Consider the following 21693-nt stretch of genomic DNA (forward strand, 5'->3'; position numbering starts at 1 on the left):
CCAACTCTCCGATTTCCTCCAATACTTTGTAGAATCTTCTTTTCTTTCTCAGATGAGAGTGAAAATGCCCTCCCCAGTGAATAACTGTGAAAGTTTAGGAAATAGAAAAATATTCAAAGGATAAGAGAGTCCAAGGGATTGTAAATGGAGGACATCAGCCACTCCTGTAAATTATATATAAGCATACCAGAATCAAATATTTTAGCTTACTCTTTGGTTACACAAAGTGACTTATAAGGTTATTGCTTATTTATTAAATGGCAAGAGGCCATGTCCATATTCATAAAGTGTTTTCTAAATCACCCAAAAGTTAGAGCAGCAAAGGCTTTTGACCTCTCAGTTCAGCTAAATTTTGAGTGCCCTGTTTTAGCATTTGTTCCTGCAGAAAATGGTTCTGGGACAAGTGTATTCAAGGGCAGATAGATTATTTAAATGTGCGAGGGACACTGGCAGGGGAGAGAGATGTAAATCAGACAAGGAAATTCAGCTAATAAAGTATACACTATCAAGCCAGCTACCACAGTTATTGAATGGAGCTTTACTTGTTGGTGAAACTCTGGGAAGCACTTCAAACCACATAACTTAGAATTATCCCTACCCAAGAGTTAGGAAGCTGGAGATTAATACAGTAACTCTGGAGAGTCATTGGGTGATGCTACTGGGGTAACCAAGTAGATATTAATTCCATAGCACTTCCAGATTTTCAAGAGGATGTGAGCAGAGTGACCTTCCATAGTTTGAGACACAAGCACTGAAACACAAAGAGGCAGACAGTGGCAGTTGGAAGTTGGGTGGAGTATATGGGTAAGTCCAAAGAATGGGAATGGACACTACCAGTATGTATTGTATCTGCAAAACATTGCAACGTTCCTGCTAACTACATTACATTCCCAGGTTTTGTATTATTTACAATTTGATAATCATATTTTTCACAGTTTCAGCTGAGAAACTGAAAAATGTTTATCAGTAAAGATTGTAAGACAGAGTGTAGATCTCCACGTAGAGAGAACAGATATACTTGAATAGATCATCCTTGGATGATCTCATACAAATTATGGGGTCAACACCCATTTATGTGATGGTGACCCCTAAATTCAAACATATCCAGGATGTCTTTTCTGAGCTTGAGTCATTTGTCCAGCTATCTTTTGTAAATCTCATTCTAAGTAATAATGGCTTAATAAAATAGCAGCTAACATGGATAATGTTGCACCAAGCACTGTATTAACCAATCAGCTTCAAGTCCTCACAACAAACTTAGAAGTAGATACTGTTACTGTTGCAATTTAACACACAAGGAAATAGATTTGGAGAGTTTAATTAGCTTGTTCAACATTAGGTAATGTGTGTGGAGTATGGAGTTGAATCAGGCATTCTGACTCTACAGCCCCTGTGTCAGTTAAAGTTTAACAAGGGAAATAGAACCAGTAGATGATGTGTAATAAATTTATTGCAAGCAATTGGTTTTATGCAATTGTGGGGGATAGCTAGGCAAGTATGAAATCTGTAGGGTGGGCTATCAGCGAGAGCAGGGTATAATTTTTGGGCATGGACTTAAATTTCTGTCCACCACTGGGGTCTATATTTACTGACTTTCTATTTAGTATCAAGGGCAAGATGATAGATCCAAATGAGCACATGCTGATAAAATTAATTCAATACTCTAAGGAGTTCCAGAGTCGTTTATCTATTTATCCATTTTTTCATTGTCCATTGATTTCCTATTGTAAAACAGGTGCAAGAAATATAGAAATGAATATGAGATGAATTTTTCCATAAAAAAGGTCAACATTAGTTTTATATCATCTAAGGAATCTAGTAACATTATTGCACGGTATATGACAAGAAAAGAAAATTTAAAATTGATGGCTAGAAATACATACATATGTGGTAATTTATATGGAAGGACGACTGATCAAACTGAACAGACATGGGATAGAAATTTTTATTTTATAAAAAATAGTTAAAAATTTGAAAGTGTTAATGTTATAACATGACGCTATTATAATTTTACACACACAAAAATCCCAGAACATTTTAAACTACAAAGCAACTTGTCAGTTCATATTTAAAACAAAGATCCTATCAAAGTCAGTTTATATTTAAAACAGAAATCCTATCAAAGTAAGGATGAGAATTGCCAAACTATTCCTTCGTGTATGACAAATGGTTTAATAGTTTCAATTATGGGGGCGCCTGGGTGGCACAGTGGTTAAGCGTCTGCCTTCGGCTCAGGGCGTGATCCCGGTGTTTTGGGATCGAGCCCCACATCAGGCTCCTCCACTAGGAGCCTGCTTCTTCCTCCCCCACTCCCCCTGCTTGTATTCCCTATCTCGCTGACTGCCTCTCTCTGTCAAATAAATAAATAAATAAATAAAATCTTTAAAAAAAATAGTTTCAATTATGAAATTCAAGGTGATCAAATCATTAATGTCTATAAATTATGTATTTTCACAACCATTTCACTTTGTTGCGTAGAACTACAAACAGAATTAACAGATTGATAGTGTGGCAGAATGAACCAAAGAATTGATTTGTTCCCAGTTTGATAAGTTAAATGAAAAGCAACTGAGAGCCCCCAAAGATCAGGGATTTAATGGTACTCAACATTACACTTATTAAGATTTTGCTATTTTGAACTAACAGTAAAAAGAAGATGATAGTTGAAATTGTTTTATTCACTCAAAAGAAAATGTTCTCTTTCCATAATTCACTTTCAGAGCAGAAAGAACAAACTTCAAAAATTAGAAATAAAGAAGTTACCAGGATAAGGATTGCCTATAAATAGGATCTATAATCAATTACACATTTTTCTCTCAGAGATATCAGTAGCATTAAAAAAATCCCAAACATCCCTTTGCACTCCCATACCAATTTTATTTTTCATTAAAAAAAATTGTTCTATGGGAATACAGAGGATACACATAGGAGTAAGATACACATAGGAATCTACTTCTCTTGGTAATTGATTTGCCTCTCTACCTCCTCCAATAAAGAAAGAGTGTATATTTTTATAAGATTTAGTTGTTTTTCAGTGGGAAGCTATATTAGAAAATCTAATCTTCCATACAATTTGTGCAGAATTTATATTTAGGTTTTGAACTCTGTAAATATTTTAGCTATATAAAAATTAAATTAATTAAAAATTACTAGATCGAAACAGAACAAACCTATCATGAATATTCAGTATGACTGATATGAAAAACTACCAACTATTTTAGAAATCACAAACTAAATTGCTTGGAAGACTGGACACATTTATTGGGCACTAGAAAACACACAAAAGGGAACTGATATGTAAAGTTAATACTTTTGACACCATGACCATAGTATAAGACTTGGAATAGAAATAAGGAAATGACCTTTTGGTTAATACTAATTTTGTAATATATAAAACTTACAAGGACTTCAAAGATTTAAAAAGTTATAGTAGGTATTTTTATTTGACTCTTTTCTGAATGACATTGTTTTAAATGCTTGAAATATGACTAACTGTTGTAATTACAATTAGTTTTTCAAAACATGAAGTAGTATTCTCATTTTACGTCTGGCCTTTTTTGTTGCTTTGCTGTCACTTGTCAAAAATTTTTTCATGTGATTGGTTGAATTGCCTTGCATTTTCTCATAGTTTTGAATTTACTTTTAAACATAAGAAGTGAAGCCATAACACTTTTAGAAGAAAACAGGTGATGTCACCGTAATTCACTCAGCTGCTTAAACCAGGCATTGCAAACCATGGCCTTTCACAGAAAGACATTTCAGACCCCTGGCTTACACTAATCTTTTCTCTTTCATTCATCGTTGATGTTTAGCTTACACTAATCTTTTCTCTTTCATTCATTGTTTATGTTTAGCCGATTCCATTAAAATTTCCAGTTATATAACTCACATCCTATCAAATTTGTTTTTCCTCTACCCCTACTGCCATTACTATTCCATAATTTCTCTCTTTGATTGCTGTGAAGTTTCCTAAATGGTCTTTTGGCTTCCATCCATTCTCTCCAATTCTTGATACCAGCTGCTGCACTGATATTTCTAAACGCAAACAAGATTATGACTGTTTAGAATCCTTCATTGCCTTTCCTCTGCTAAATTATTTTATTTTCCATTGTTAAATTATATGGCCCTTAGTATGACACCTAAGAGCCTTCACAAACTGGCCTCTCACAGTCTCTTCAGCTTCCCACTTCTCTAATTTCCACCTAACCTCTGTCATATTCCATCCTTATAGAACTGTTTTGTCAGTCAAATGTTCTGTGATAAATAATTTTCCTGACTTTTCACATGACACTTTTTTTCGCCTGTAATACAGAAAATGACAAAGACGTAAACTGAGAAAGACAAAGTTCAAAATGGAAATGAAAGATGCCCATATTTACCTAGAAGACTGGATTAGGAAAATAATAAAATTATATTAATGAATAAAGTTATATTAATCACAAGACAAAGAAAATACGAAAGTTGACACAGGGCAAAAGATGAACACAATAATATGCTTCGTTACTAGCTCATTTTTAGAATTAGTGAGATCCAGTTAAGCTCTTCCATCTCAAGAAAAATGCACTTTCTAAAGAGAATCAAGGATGAAAAAAAGTCATTCTTGACCATTTGCATAGTGCTTATATGTTTAATGCATTTCTTTGAATTACGTTTTCTTATATATTTGACAAAGAATGGAAGATAGAAGAATATAGTGTGTCTCTGTTTTCTCTTCTCCATTCTATCCTTTTCTCAGTCCTTCTCTAGAGGTCAGCACAAAGAGTGGATGCTTATTAATTATTCCTGAAGTTAACTGCTTTTTGTGGGGAAGGCAGTATCTATGAAACTCATCTCTCTAGAATTTAGATGTTTCCACAGAACAACCACTTTGTTTATATTTGTATATATTACATGAAGAGGGTTCTCCTGAAAATATCTACCATGAGAACTGTTTGAATATTCCTTGACAAGTCTCAATGTTTCCACATGTAAATCTTTATTAAATCATCTTCCCTTACAGAATAACCCACACATTGATGGCAATTATAGCAGAAAAACACAAAGTGTTATTACTTTCAATGAACATTTTATTTCTTGTTAAATATAGAAAAGCTGCCTTAATGTCATCACTTTGCAATTTGTTGTCAGTGTAAATGAAAAGGACAGGGACAAAAGGCTTTAGCTATTATTCTCTGCCATCTTTTACAGGGCTCAGTTAAAGGAGTACCTTTTGCAATTAATGTATTACTAAGTACTTTTATGATAAAATCTAAAAGTATTTATGCTGATTTGTGCTCTAGCTTACAATTGCATTACATAGGCAACACTGCATTCTCTGGAAATTGTCTATTGCAATGGCTATAAAAACACTAATGGGAGAAACAAAATATTGATGTTATGGGATATTTGTCACTAATATGCAAAATTATGTGCTGGAAGAATAAGTGGTTTCATTTTATTAAGTCTTTTTTATACTTTTTCTTTTTAGTGACAACATTCAGTTAAAAAAACTAGCTTCTATTGTGAATTTATTTAGCAATTTAGAAACAAACCTCACAATTCCCAGATTTGTAGGTGTAGATGTAGTTAAATGTAGTTAAGTAATATGTCAAATTCTTTGTTTTAAAAGGTTCAATGGAGAAAATAATAAATATATTCTAATATAAATATTGAAATGTCTTAAAGACTAATAAAATAACAGGAGAGATTAGATTTAAAGTCTAAGAGGCAAGGAGCATTGGGACTCTAAAAGGAGCAGCTATTTCCAGTGAACAAGATGTCAGGATATAAAATATAAATTGCAAGTTAAATGTTATGAAAACAATGAGGGAATTAATAATTATAGAAACAGGAAAACTAGGATTTGAACTCATCATAGATGCATAGAACTTTGAAGTTGTTTGTTCTTTAGGGGGAAAAAGAATGATGTAGTCACATTCAGTACTGTTTAGTGACATTCATCCTTTATTTATTATAAGTTTATTTTTACTGTCCAAATATTAAAATGAAGTACAAACTCTGGAAAAGAATGAATATAATTAAACATATATTTTAAATGTTTTATCTTTTTGCTAAGGAAAATAAGCACATTTTTAAGTAGTTAGTGAAGTTTTATTTATTTATTTGAAGTAGTGAAGAATTTATTATATTTAATGAGAAGAACATCTGGAAATATAAATTAAAGGGATGAGTTGTTTATAATGTCTTAACATTTTATATACTTTAAAACATGTAAGTTCTTTGTTATATAATGCTGAAAACTCAATATAAGAAACTATGGGTCCCATGGGGAGCCTGGGTGGCTCAGTCATTAAGCGTCTGCCTTCGGCTCAGGGCGTGATCCTGGCATTTTGGGATCGAGCCCCACATCAGGCTCCTCTGCTGGGAGCCTGCTTCTTCCTCTCCCACTCCCCCTGCTTGTGTTCCCTCTCTCGCTGGCTGTCTCTCTCTGTCCAATAAATAAATAAAATCTTAAAAAAAAAAAAAAAAAAAGAAACTATGGGTCCCAAAATTGTACATTACAGTGAAACAAAGCTTGCTTTTTAATTTTGCCTAATTTTATCACTGAATCACTAAGGTGGAGATATTACTGTTCTAAAAATTCTTTCTCTCCTTCCAAGTCAGCAAAATGGCACTTCCCACTGTCCTTGGTTAGCTGTGGCTTAACTTCCTTGAGTGTTATGAAAAACAAAGATACATAGATGGAGACATATGCCATATTTATGGCTTAAAAGATTCAATATAATAAATATATCAGCTTCACAAGTTTTATATGGATTTGATATAATCTCAATCAAAATTCCAATAATTTTTCATGAAAATTTTGTGACAAACTTCATACTAATGAAATGTGAGCAATACGATTTGAACCATTTCCTGGACTGAGTCTTAAGAATGAGTTCCTCTAAATCTACTTTCATCTTCCTACTGTCTGGATCTGGACATAGTGATTCCACTTCAGTCATGGAAATGATGACAACACTCTTAGAAAACCAAGAGAGAATCAACCTAAAACCCTAATTAACTATGAGTTGCAGAGCCATCCCTAATACATGGATTGCTTAACTTGGAACTCTTATGTAAGAAAGTCTTATTTCCATAAATTATTTCTGTTTTCAGTTACTATGTTACATTTGTTTGGATTGTAATACCATGGTCCACTGAAGTCAATGTGACTTGCTTCAACTAACGAAATGTGTGTGGGGATGAAACGCTTTCAGGAAGGATGCTTTGAGAGCCAGTTTATTGTCCATTCTGTTACTTTTCCTGTGTCACAAGAACATCAATATTCCAGATAGAGATTTCTCTGTTGAACTAGTTTTTGGACTACAGACAACGTGAAGCAATGCCTGTGCCAATCCATTATGGATACTTAGTGTGTAAGCAAGAAATAAACCTCTATGATAAGCCACTGAGATTTAGAGGTTGTTTGTTGTTGTAGCATATTATACCCTATCTTGACTAATTTGAGAAGCTTAGCCTGAACCTTGATCAATACAGACCCACACAGCCACTTCATGGTTTAATCTGGTTATATTAAGGAATACTGGGGTAAAATAAGAAGTAAAATATTTAGTTTGTGTATGGAGTATAAAAAAAGCAAGTACAATACTAAATGCAAAACATCTTTCAATATTTTTACAAAGATGTTTTCTACAGATTTGATGGAGGAAAGGAAATACATAGCCAAATTCTATGCAATTAAAAATATCTAAATGTTCATTAACAAAATAAGGGAGAAGATGTGGAGAGAAGAACTGAAATTTTAAGATACAGCATTGGTGAGCTTCTCATTTTAATTAGAAAGTAAAGAGGAAGAGTTATTAAAGCAAACACAAAAATATGTCAGAAAGGACAGTGCATAAATATTGACCCCAGGGAGAAAGGCTAAAAGTTGGGAAGAATGACTCATCATGCTATTTGCAGCACAAACATTAAGGCACCTTAGAAGCAGGTATTAAGGCAGTTTGAAGAGGTCATTGGACATGTTACATGTATGGTTTCAAACCAAAGCAATTTAGAGAGAGCTCAGGGAAAAACTAAGGGAAATATCAGGAAAAAGAATATACACTCTAAGCATTCTGAATTGAAAAGAAAATAATATGAGAACAATAAGTGGAAAGGGTAAGCAAGTGAAACAAAATTATTCAAAGATCACTGAAATGTTTGAAAGCAGAAAGAAAAAGGCAAAGGTTGATTAGAAAGAGGAAAGTGACAAAGTTTGAAATAGCTATTCCACAGGTGAAAAAGATGAGAGGCCAAACAATGACTGAGGTGGGGCAAGTCAGGATTTCTGATAAAAAGTGCCAACAGAGAAAAGACAGCAAGGGATGGTACAGAATCAAGAAGCAGCTACCAATTTAGAAAATAGAAATGGAACTGATTCCATAGAAAATATCTCTTGTTATCCTTCAAATCCCCTGAATCAATTACTATTACCTACACGGTCTGCTTTCTCTTCAGGAATTATAAACACTTTCATATTTTTATTGCTTGATTACAAGTCAGCTAATTTTACAAACATTTTATTTTTTGCTTTATTTATAACAACTTCATTGTGAAATGCAACATACACAGAAAACACACATGTAAAATATCTATGTATAGATTAATACATTGTTATAAAGTGATCTTCCATGTGACCACCATCTGGTCAAAAATAAAACATTGGAAGCTACTCCCAAAACTCCCTTTGTGTCTCTTCCTGCTTACAACCTCTTCCATCCCTTCTCTGTAAGTAACCACCTCCCTGCATTATATGGTAAAAATTACTAAAATTTTAAGATAGTTTTACTATCCTAAACAATATAGGTAAGTTTTGTCAGCTTTTAAACTTCTCATAAATAGAATTATTCAGTATATATTCTTTTGTGACACGTTTCTTTAACTCAACATTATGTTTGTAAAATGCAAAGATGTTAATGCTTGTAATTGTAGTTCGTTCATTTTCCTACTGTATAAAATCCTGTTGTGCGCTTGTTCCACTATGTATCCATTTAATATGGGATACATTTGCGATACATTCAGTCAATATTTATACATTTGGGATATTTCTAATTTAGAGCTCTTACAAGTAATGCAGTTAAGTACATTTTGGTCCGTGTATCTAGGAGAACTTATGCGTGCACATTTAAGAGTAGAATTGCTAGATCATAGGGTGGCTACATTCTTTACTAGATAATGCCAGACTGTTTTTCAATATAGTTAAACATTTTAGATTCTGAATAACTAGATATAAACATTTTTGTTGCTCCACATACTGGCCAACAGCTTGTTTTCTCAGAATTTTAAATTTTCTCTTATTATTGAATTTTTTATAAGGTTTGTTGGGATACTCTCTGGTAAGTACTAATGTTTGTAAATTTTGTAGATTTTTTTGTCTTTGTCTTATCAATTTGTACAAGTATTTTCTTTTTATTCTGTATGATATCTAATTGTTCCAGACCATATATTGAAAAGAATGCCCTTTGCCCATGCCCCTGCAGTACAAACTGTGTCATACAGTAAGTGTTCAAAATGTATAGATCTGTTTTGAGATATTTGCTCTGTTTAACTGATCTAATTGCCAATCCATGAACAAAATATTAATGTCTTGTGTACAATAGAAAATGAAATTTATTGTTAACTAGTTGAGAAAGTCTATTTTTCTTACTCTTTTCTAAAACTGGCCTGATTATTTTTGACATTTGCACTTATATACAAATTTTAGCATCAGCTTGACAATTTTCACAAAAAAACAATATTGGATTTTGATTATGATTGCCCTGAATCTGAATATCAATTGTGGTAGAGATGATATATTTATGATAGAGTGTATAATATACCATGTATGTATAAATAAAAAAGGTTTATGTATATATTCTTTAATAAAAGAACTTATAAATCTAGGTTTAGATTTATGTTTAGTTACATGGTAACTGTTATACTAGCAAAGTTTGAAGTTTTGTTTTTTTTTAAAGATTTTATTTATTCATTTGACAGAGAGAGAGACAGCCAGTGAGAGAGGGAACACAAGCAGGGGGAGTGGGAGAGGAAGAAGCAGGCTCCCAGTGGAGCAGGGAGCCCGATGCGGGGCTCGATCCCAGGACTCTGGGATCATGCCCCCACCCGAAGGCAGACACTTAACGAATGAGCCACCCACATGCCCCAAGTTTGAAGTTTTTGTCACCTAGACCTATAGAATTACAAATAAATTCTATATTGATTTGTAAGTTCTTATTAATTTTGACATTTTATTAGCTATTTCCTATAAACAAAAGCATATACTCTCCAAATAACAAAGAATTATATCCTTCTTTCTGATCCATATATATTATATTTATTTTTCTGGCCTTATATACTGGCTGTGACATTTAGTAAAATGGCAATAATGATCAAGAGAAACTTTGTCTTGTTTCATATCTGAAAGAGACTATTTTCAAAGATCCATTAATATAATAATGTTTGCTACAGGTATTATTATAGATAAGTTTTATCAGAATAAAGAGGTCCTCATATATTCTTAGCCTACTATGAGTTATTTGATCTTGAATGTATTTGCATTTTATTAAATTTTTTTTGCATATATAAAGACAACCATATAATTTGTTTTTATCTTTAATACTTATGGCAAGTTTCTCTTGTTGAACCTCTCATTTGACAATAAACTTTTTGTTTCTGGAATATTTTAGGAATTTTGCATACATATTTAGGAATGAGATTAAACTTTAAATTTCTCTCAGTATTGTCTTTGGTAGGTGTTGCTGTAAGATTATGGAAACTTCATAAATTTATGTGAGTAATCCTGGTGTTCTATTCTAAAGGGCTTTGGATAAACCTAGATTTTTTTCTTAGCTGACATGTTTAAAATAATTCACCAGTGAAGTCATACAGGCCAGCATTTTCTTCGTGGGATTATTTTTTACTACTGATTCAATTTCTAAAATAAATGTAAGATTATAGACCTATCCCAACTGATTTGGAGAAAATTTTACCAAGTGTTTTTTTCTTTAGTAATTTGTTAATTTTAATCTAAATTTCAAAATTTTGACATAAGGCTCTTTTGAAATTATGGAGTAAGGACCTTTGGAATGTAAATTTGTACAGCCACTATAGAAAACAGTATGGACTTTCCTCAAAAAATTAAAAATGGACATACCATATGATCCAATAATTCCACTATTGGGTATTTACCCAGGGAAAATGAAAACACTAATTTGAAAAGATATATGAACCTCTATATGTTTATTAAAGCATTATTTACAATGGCCAAGTCATGGAAGCAACCTTAGTGTCCATCAATAGATGAATGGATAAGGAAAATGTGGTATATATACACAATGGAATATTACATAGCCATAAAAACTATGTGATCATGCCATTTGAGAATTTGAGACAACATGGATGGACCTAGGGAATATTATACTAAGGTAAATAAGTCAGATTGAGAAAGAGAAATGTCATATAATTCCACTCATGGAATCTAAATGGAACCCACTAAATGGAATCTAAAAAAATGAATAAATAAAAAGCAGAATCAGGGTTATAAATACAGAGAACAAATGGATGATTGCCACAGTGGAGGTGGTTACGGGGGTGTGCAAAATGGGTGAAGGGGAGAGGGAAATACAGGCCTTCAGTGATGGAATGAGTAAGTCACAGGAATAAGAACCAGAACATAAGGAATACAGTCAATGATATTGTTTAACAATTGAATGGGACAGATAGTAGCTTATACTTATGATGAACATAGCATGATGTATAAACTCATCAAATCACTAACTTGTACATCTGAAACTAATGTAGCATAGTGTGTCAACTATACTCAAATAAAAATAAATGAAAATTCATTTCTTCATAAATGCAACAAAAAATGAAAAAAAAAGGACAAAATCACCTTTTTAAAAAGTGTGGAAATAAAGACAATAATTGAAGGAGCATTAGTGAGGAGAAGCTGAGTAAAAACAGTTAACTTTGTGGTGTTCAACTTGCCCTATTCTCATCTTTCATTCCTTACTTTCACAGTTGCCTTGAAAACCAGCACCCTTATAATCAAGGGAGTTGTGAAAACTAGCCGGCTAGAAGTCACCAAAAGGGACAGACTGTGTTTATAGTTCCTCAAAACGTTACCCACAGTTAATGAGATGAACTCTTTGTCAGATCACTGGAAATACCCTAATCACAGGACTTGTAATTTGACCTGATTCAGTGCTCATTCAGTGGTAAAGCCCTACACTCAGGGTGTTTGGCCATTGTTTAATGTCACACCTGCCTGAGGTGAAGCCAGTTAGGGGAAACAAGACGCTGACCAGGAAACATAAAAGGAAGATCTGGGGAATAAGATATCCATGAGGGATTTTGAAAACCTTATGGCATACTATTTGGAATACAGATCACAATAGACATATGCAGGGCTATTCATATATTTAAAGAAGAGTCTAAAAAGGTCTCAATTTCTCCCCTCTGGCTGGTTCTGAAACCCTTAACAAGCAGGAGGTAAAAAATAAGGAATAGTTTTAAACTGCTGGAGAGAGAAAATGTGCTAAAATCATGCACAGTCCATCTGCCAAAGGTGGAAGACTGACTTGTTCAAGGCATTTAAGGAAATACCTGTTCAATCAGATGACTACAAGGCAAACCAGACACATGGGCTGGTTGTAACAGGGAATACAGACATTCTGTAATTAGTCCAAACTAAGGAAAATATATGAAGACAAAAATGGACAGAACTGAAAAGATACAATAGTTCTACAATAATAGATGGAGACTTCAATACCCCACTTTCAGTAATAAAGAAAACAACTAGGAAGAAGATCAAAAAGGAGAGAGAAAACTTAAACACTACAAAACAACTAGACCTACACTGGACTTACTTTCATAAGATCCTATTCTTCTGTTTTGATGTAAGAAACTTAACAATACACTGTGAAGAGGTATCTGGTGTGAAAGATTATGATCACTGAGAGAAGGGAAAATGTCAAAGGAACCCCATCATCACCTTGGGTGTTTGTCTGGAGACACTTTCCTGACAAACAGCAAGGTGCTCTTCAAGCAGAACAAAGTGGTAGAGCTAAGCTGAGGAAAACACGTATCAATATACAAGTCAGCCGAAGCAACTAGAATCCATGTGGCAGGGCAATGAAGAGACAGCTGTGCAAGAAACAGCCTCGGAAGTCTGTATGGGAGTCCTCTAAGACTTCTTGGCTGAGGGATGGCTGCACACACACACACACACACACACACACACACACACACGCATACACACACACACACACAAATCTACACGAAGTTTTCTAGAATATGGTTGCTAAGAAGTTGTGTGCAGAAAACAAGGATCAATCAGTTAAGAAACCCAGTTAGTACCCTGGACACGAAATGAGACACCAATTGCTATTTATAATTAAGGACCACATGATCCTTAATTATAAATACCAGCTGGTAAAATACTCAAGATCCGCTATAAAAAGCCCATGACCAAGCTCAAACAAGATTCACAAGGGAGGCAGAATTGGGAAATTGAATTTCAACAAGTTAGGGAGACTTAGGAAATACCTTGAATTTTTCACAGATCTGTCTCCAATAAAATGTAAGCCTACACATGAAGTAAGCCTTCACAGTAATTGAAGTAATAATCAGAAACACACACACACATGCATGCACCCTGTTGAGAAAGATAACAGAATCCAGCATCCCTTACAACATATAATCACAATGTTCAATGTAAAATAAAAATTTTAAGACATAGACTTACAGTTTCTGCTTGGAATATAGAACTAGAAAGAGCGATATTTCCAGTCTTACAACAAAATAGCCATATAAACTGTTAGTTCATGAGTTTTCTTGAACCTCCAAGAGCACTAAGGTAATAGGAATTTTCTTGAACCTATGAGAAAATAAAGGTTGTAGGGCAACCAAATGGTCCAAAATCTATAGAGACAGACCTTCAGGGAGAGAGGAGACCTGAGTGTTCGCTCAACGTGAGCAGACACAGACAGGCATTAGTTAGAAGAATTCAGCTAGAGTTTGAAATAATTCACTGTCTAAGTATGCGCTAGCAAGAGTTACAGAGGCCTTGAGAGCCATGGATAGAGAGTTTGAAGCCATTTGAAGGTTCTTCTCTGTAGACCTCTCTAGGCCTCAAAATGCACTCACACAAAAGACCACTAAGAGTCCAGAAAAGCATTCTTTGTGGTGCAGACCTAAGAGAGGAAAACAGCAGTCTCTGAAAGAGGGCCAAATATTTGCTCAGCCATGGTAATTCCATTTTCTCTTTCTTGGGGCTCATTTTCTGCGCCTCCCTTGTAATCATCAATGGACATGAAATAAGCAATGGTCAATGAGATGGAAGCCATGAGCATCCTGGGGTGCCTGGGTGGCTCAGTTGGTTAAGCATCTGCCTTCGGCTCAGGTCATGATCCCAGGGTCCTGGGATCAAGTCCCGCGGTGGGCTCCCTACTCAGCAGGGAGCCTGCTTCTCCCCCTCTCTCCACCTTTCACCCTGCTTGTGCTCTCTCTCTCTCTCTCACGTTCTCTCTTTCTTCAATAAATAAATAAAATCTTTAAAAAAAAAGACATGAGCATCCTAGAAGCTCTCTAGAAAAATTTCCTCCTGCAATAAAAGGAGATAGACACCTGAAGAGATTTTTGCTCCCTTGCTCTCAAACTTCTTATAAAATGAGATAATCAAATATCTTCATCATACAGACCAATATAATTATATGAATTTGAAAGTATTTATAAATGATATAATGACCCCCTTTCCTAATCTTCCTGAAAATTTACTGTGGTGAAAGCCCATCAATAATAATAATAATAATTCATTTAGCCATTGGAAACTACTAATTAAGCAACTACTTCATGTGAGGAATTGTCCTAAAGGAAGGGACACGCTGAAGAAGAGACTCACTTCCTAACCTAGGGATGGTGATAATCATGCAACATGATGATGAAAAAGCAGGTGATCATGAGTATACCACCAAAGTCAAAGCCCACTTAGGCAATTACAAAATGGTTAAGACTGCTTATGATATGTCATTCAGTCTATAAAAAGTGAGATATTTACTTCCTAAACACACAGTTACCCAAAACAAAACAACCAAACCACACATACACACAATTCAAATTTTCTAAGGAAAAAAACCACATTTGCCAAGTAGGCACAGGCTTATCTTCTGTTTTGTTTTGTTTTAAATTTTAAGTATTCTTTCTTTTATGATTTTAGAACATAATGAAGTCAGGGAAACATAATGTAGAATTAAAATGAAATTTGTGTCTAAATATCCTATGTTCATGAAGCCTAAGTAAAAAAAGCAGAGTAAGGAACTTGGTTCCACTCCTCCTTTGTATTCAATCTGTACCCACCCATGTCTTCGTTTTTAAAATGTAGTTTGCCTTATTGCACTATAATTAAAAATGAAACTTAAATGGATAAAACAATTGTGCATATGTGCCTTTAAAAATAGATGTGAGACAAAAGTAAAGACCCATAGTCTTTGTTTCAGGTATATGCAAAATTTCCAAAATAACTGAAATGAGTATTCTTTGCTTAATTTTAGACAAGTAACATGGTGCCAATTACAAAATTGTGTCCATTTTATAAGCCAGAGACCTGAGGAACACCTTTGATTAATATTGTTGTGAAAGATGTCTTTTTTTTTTTCTAGTTTCTGACCACTAAAATATCTGAGGACATCTTCCTCTTGCTTTTATAAATGGAAATTTATAAATTTCTTGTGTAAGAAACTTTTCCTCTATATACAAGTTGCATCATTTTCTTCTGATACTTATTCTAGATAGAAAAATCTGAAAGTTGGTTATCCTAATTATTTTTTCAACATGAATGCATGTAGGTTAATTTCTGTAGAATTTTAATTTCAAAATTGTGTCAGTGTGTATAGAGCTGTGGGTTTCCTTTAATTCATTCCATGGATAATTATGCTTCCCTTTCTCAGTTCAGTTTTAAACACATCTAAGTTATTATCTTTTCTATTATCTTCTGTCTCATACTTTCAAATCCATAGTCTTGTTCCTCTGAATCCTGGATAAATGTTTTGCATTTGTTCTCCATATCAGTCGTTTACCTTTGTGCATTGTGAGTTCTGGAATTTTACTATCTGCGGTTGTTTTTAATGATCTTAGTAAATTTTAAGTGACAAAAATGGAGGTGAAGAGAGGCTTACATTATTTTAATCTGGACTTTTGCTCTATTTTCATATATGTGGGCAACCAATTTTATTTCTCTGGACATTTCTATTAAGATCGTAACTTATGTTGATTTCTCTCAAGGTCTGACTACAAGCTGTTTAATAGATACAAAAATAATAACAAGTATAATAATAAATGCCATGGTTGTTGCTGTTAAGTTTTTAAGATGTTTCCACAGCATAGAGTAGAGATTGCTGCTGAGAGTATAGGGATAGTGGAATAAACCTGTATGGTCTGTCTCTGTTTCCCAGTTCCCTCCCACTGAGCAGCTCTTCTAATTTCATGGGGAGAGTCTGATGTCCTCTGAGATATATTTCCCATATGATCCTATGTAAGGGTAAAGCCAGTTTCTGGTCATTTTGTTCTTATACTCTCTGTAATGCTGGCACCTGGACTTCTGAGGCACACAGGATGTACATGTGAACTTAGAATCTCCTTTTCATTCTGCCTATTATAAAACTGACCTGACTACTTAAGCACTCGTGCTGAATGCAGATGTTTATTCCCTCATATAATGAAGGACTCAGATGACCTAAAAATTGAAAATTTATGTTTTGTAATCAGAGACATATGTATTATGAGCTACTTTATCTTAATATTACTAAAAGCCCATAGACTAAGGTTAAGAGTTCTGGCTTAGATTGCATTGAAAGTCTGAAATTTTATAGCATGCCTCACACTTGAGTAAATACAAAAAAGCCTTTGAAAATAAAAATACATCCTAATGAAACCTTAGGCATACCAAAATCTAATTTTAGAACTTTGTCAAGTCGATGTTTCATCCAGAACAAGTTATTTAACTTCCAGTTACTTCAACTGCAAAAAAAAAGACTGGTTATATTATATAACTAAGAATAATTGTGATAGATGGTGAGTAGCTATACATTAAAAGACTAAGTAGTCAGCACTTGTGGGAAATTTGCAGCATAGAATTTGCATATTGGATAAGGATCTCCCTTACAAACAAGAGCCTTCCTTCTCTGTAAAACATTTAGCTCAGGAAAGGCTAAGTGATGATAATTGGGCTATGATTTTCTCTGCTATGCCAATATCATATTACTTTCAAAAGGAGTTAAGAAGGTTATTAAGATTTCTAAATTAAAATATTTCCAGGAACAATAAAGTTGCCTTAGTATAAAATCCACCCACAGAGAGAAAATGGCATATTTTTACTTTGACCTATTATGTCAAACCTGCATACGGCCTTTTATGTGTGTATACATCATAGGAAGCCTTTAACCCTCTGCCTTCAGAAGACCCTGGTTGATGAAAGAACCCTTGAGCTGCCATTCAAATAAGGAGCTTAATTTGTGACTCTATTTTTTGAAGACAGGGCAAATGTAGGGTGAAGTAACTTACAATATAACTTTTAAAAGTATAATTCACAGGTTTGCATGAGCAGGATAGGGAACCCTCATAGGCAATCCAACTTCTTGCTGCTTGCTTATGGAAATATTCTTTGTTTTTGTCCAGAAATCGTTCTATTCTAGAACAAGGACACATAAGAGAAATATTTGAAAATAGACTATGTATAATATTCTTGATAACATTCCATTTAGATCCTTAGGTTTATAGGTTTATGGAATTTGAAGAAAAAATGTAATGGCATTTAAAAAGTGACCTTAACATATGTTCTATGGGTTTTTGTTGGAAAAGGGAGAAATTTATAGTAGGTAAAAAAAATTGATTTAGTAATCAAAAAATCAGAGATGAATATATATGTTAATATATTCAGAAACTATTTCTTGAATCATATAGATTATATACAAAACTCAGTTTTCTAAGCAAACTATGACTGTATGTATAGGAAAGATATTGTTGACAATAATGAATATTCATACCTGAAAGATAGAACCTTATTTTTCTCCTGCATTATTCTGAAGTCATAGTTTCAAAAGGAAGTATGGTTTAGATATTTCATTATAGAATAGATTTTATTCATCTTGTAGCATCAAGGTCTGTTGTAGGAATTTTCTCAGAAACTGTCAGTATTATTTAATATTTTAAAAATTAAATCTGAAAAAAGAAGTGTACAGAACAAGGATCTAGTGGATTAAAATCCCAACATGATCATTCTTGCCTTTTTCATCTTGATCAAACCATATAAAATTTGCTAGATGTTTTAATATGACAGCTTAAAAAAAATCAGGATGAATTGAATCAGCTCTCTTCCTAAATTGACAGAACTACACATGTGAATATGAGACAAATAGGAGTTTTGTTTTTCTAATGCATAAGAATGTAGGAATTTCTACAGTTGCACTTAACTTGACAAAGAAAGCTACAGTATTATGAAATACACAGAAACCTAATACAGGGGGTATTGTGACAGACTGCATATCACTAGTCAGCTCATTTTTTGTTGTTGTTGTTTCACGTTTGTTCATCCATCTTTACTCTTGCTTTTTTCTTCAGTTTCTCTTTGTTAACATACTTTTGAAAGTATTAGCAATCCTAACTAAATTGGCTTAAAATAAGAATAGCCATTGTAATGGTTAATTTTATGTGTCAGCTTGTCTGGGCTATGGTACCCAGTTAGTTAAACACCAGTCTAGATGTTGCAGCAAAGGTATTTTTAAAAATGTGTTAACATTCAAATAAGTAGACTTTGAGTGAAGCAGATTACCTTTAGTAATGTGGGTGTGCCTCATCCAATCAGCTGAAGGCTTTAAAAGAAAAGACCAAGGTCCCCAGGAGAGTAAGGAATTCTGCTTCCACGCTGTCTTTGGCTTCAAGACCATAGTATCAACCTATTCTTGGGTCTCCGGTTGATCTGAGTAGCAGATTTAGAATTTTCCAGCCCTGTTAATTGTATGCGCCAATTCTTTAAAACAATTCTCACGTAAGTGCTACAGGAAAAAAATAATAACAACTTTGGAAGACCGTCTTCTCAGTCTCCTAGCAGTAGAGTGGTTTAGTTTTGGTAATTGAAAACATGATTTATATCCTAGAATAAATCTCAAGTTTTTTGTTTTTTAAAGATTTTATTTATTTATTTGATAGAGAGAGACAGCCAGCAAGAGAGGGAACACAGGCAGGGGGGTGGAAGAGGAAGAAGCAGGCTCCCAGCCCAGGAGCCTGACGTGGGGCGTGATCCCGGTGTTCTGGGATCGAGCCCTGAGCCGAAGGCAGATGCTTAAGGACTGCGCCACCCAGGCGCCCCTAAATCTCAAGTATTAAGGATAGGAGTTCCACTTCTACAAACAACTTTATCGGTTAGTATCTTGTTTTTTTTCTTTTGAATAATCATAAATGTCTATTTCCATACCTACTACTTTTTACAAGAATTGAAGGAACAAGTAAAGGATCATTTAACATCAAGATTAAGTGGGTTCACTTCAAATTTAATCAAGAACACCAGTCAACGTCATTAGGGTCTTATCTAATAATATTTTTCAGGCTGAAGCAGCTTTATAAAAGCAATCTACTTCTGTTGATAGTCTCTTAATTTTTCTTTCAAATATGTTATTTAATTTTAATAGCTAATTTCTCTACTTGGTATCAGAGAAGAGCCAATTGTGAAGAGCTACATTTTCTTTAGCAGTAAAGTATTTTTCCTTCCAAGCAAAGAGATATCTCAATCAAAAAATATGCTGAAGGGAGAGAGATAACTCAAAAAAAAAAAAAAAAAGTAATACTGTTACACAGTAAGTGTAGAGTGCATATGTTGCTACCCTCAAGGTTTAGCTACTGAACCTTGAAAGTTTCAAATTTTTATTCAGTGTAAAGCAACACAGTTTTCTAAATTGCACAGATTCATAAAATGCCCTAGAAGATTTAAATTTCAAGCTCCAATCATATTATTGTTACTTATTTCATCTTATTTGGGATAAAGTTTAAGATCTTTTCTATTTTGGCAAAGGGTACTATTCTTTAGTGCTCCAATAACTGGCTAGGTAATTGTAACACAAGCTTAAAGATAATACTAAAGAAATCTTAAAAGTATATCATCTCTGATTAAAAATAAAATACAATTATCAATATATTTATACAGAAAAAAAGACATTGAACTAGAAATGTCAAATAGAATTACATTAAAATAATTGAGTTTTTAAAAGAAAGTTTGTGTATAAAATATCTATTTTTACCTACTATATATGACATAATGAAAAAGATGCTCAAATCAGAATTCTTAACAAATAATTTCATTTGCAATGTCATGTGCTAGTCACTGTGAAAGGGCTAAAATATAGTAATAAAACAGAATAATGATGAATAATCTATATTCTAGAGAATAGTATATATTTAGTTATAAAATCAAGCTACAAATATATTAAATAAAATAAAAAGGTAAGTAATACATATCAAATATAAAATTTTAAAAAGCAGATAAAAATGAAGTATAATATTCATAATGAGTTCAAGCAAATGTTTAGAGCTCATTGTAAACTGAGGTATGCAGAAAGGGCTTGAAGGCACAGGAATCTTTTGAGCAGAAAATAGCGTAAATGAAATTAGCGTATTTAAATATGCAAACATAGATGTACTGAAAATAATAGAAATATTTTGAGACATATAAAAGTCTTGGAAAATATTAATAATAAATATAAAAATAAATTTTCCTAATACATAAGTATGTTTGTAAATACAAAAATATAAGAACAAAACTCAAATGAAAATGATAAAAAAGTGCATTAAGGATTCACAGAAACAGGTATAAGATTTCTAACAACACTTGAAAGCATTCACAATGTTACTAGTAATTGACAATATTTTGAACAGATCAGTAAAATATTCTTAAACTATCAAATTAGATATATTTTTAAGTTACAATAATCAAGTTGTTGAAAATGTGGTGAGGTACCAATTCCCAAACATTCATCTTTGGAATATTAACTGATTTTTTTAATATAAATAATTTGCCATTATCTTTCAAGAGCTTCAAAAGGTTTGAAAGATTTTGCCCAGTAGTTTCATCTGTAATACCATATCTAAAGAAAAAAATCTAGCACAAAAAATGATGAATGAGTATTCCATTGCTACATTTCATATAACACAAAATTGAAAAAGGCTAAATATTTGATAATCTGAAAATTGCTGCAATAAAAATTATTTCATTCACATGATGCAATGTAATTAAATCAGTAGAAGTGAATTTAAAATATTAAAAATTATTTTGTGATAATGTTATATGAATATTTTAATAGCTTAATAAAATTATTTTAACAAAATAAAACTACATTATAATCTACTTTTGCTGAAAATGAGTATGTATAATTGTTTTCAATTATATCTATATATAAAGATAAATATATATTATGTGTATATTATGTATCAATATATTCATGCATTCATATTACAATCCTTCAGTTAATACTTTCTAAAATATTAACAAATTAATAAATAACATCATGATTATCATTTGAAAACTTATGCTGTAAAATTTAATATATGTAAAATAAAAAGACACAAAATAACATGAAGTGACAAAATCCCAATAGGATATTTAAAACAGTAATAGCAATACAAAGGAAAACAATGAATCAGAATTCTAGATATATGTCATGTTTTTGCAATCCTGAACTAATATAT

This window comes from Ursus arctos, unplaced genomic scaffold (genome assembly GCF_023065955.2).
Source record: "Ursus arctos isolate Adak ecotype North America unplaced genomic scaffold, UrsArc2.0 scaffold_13, whole genome shotgun sequence".
Lineage (NCBI taxonomy): Eukaryota > Metazoa > Chordata > Mammalia > Carnivora > Ursidae > Ursus > Ursus arctos.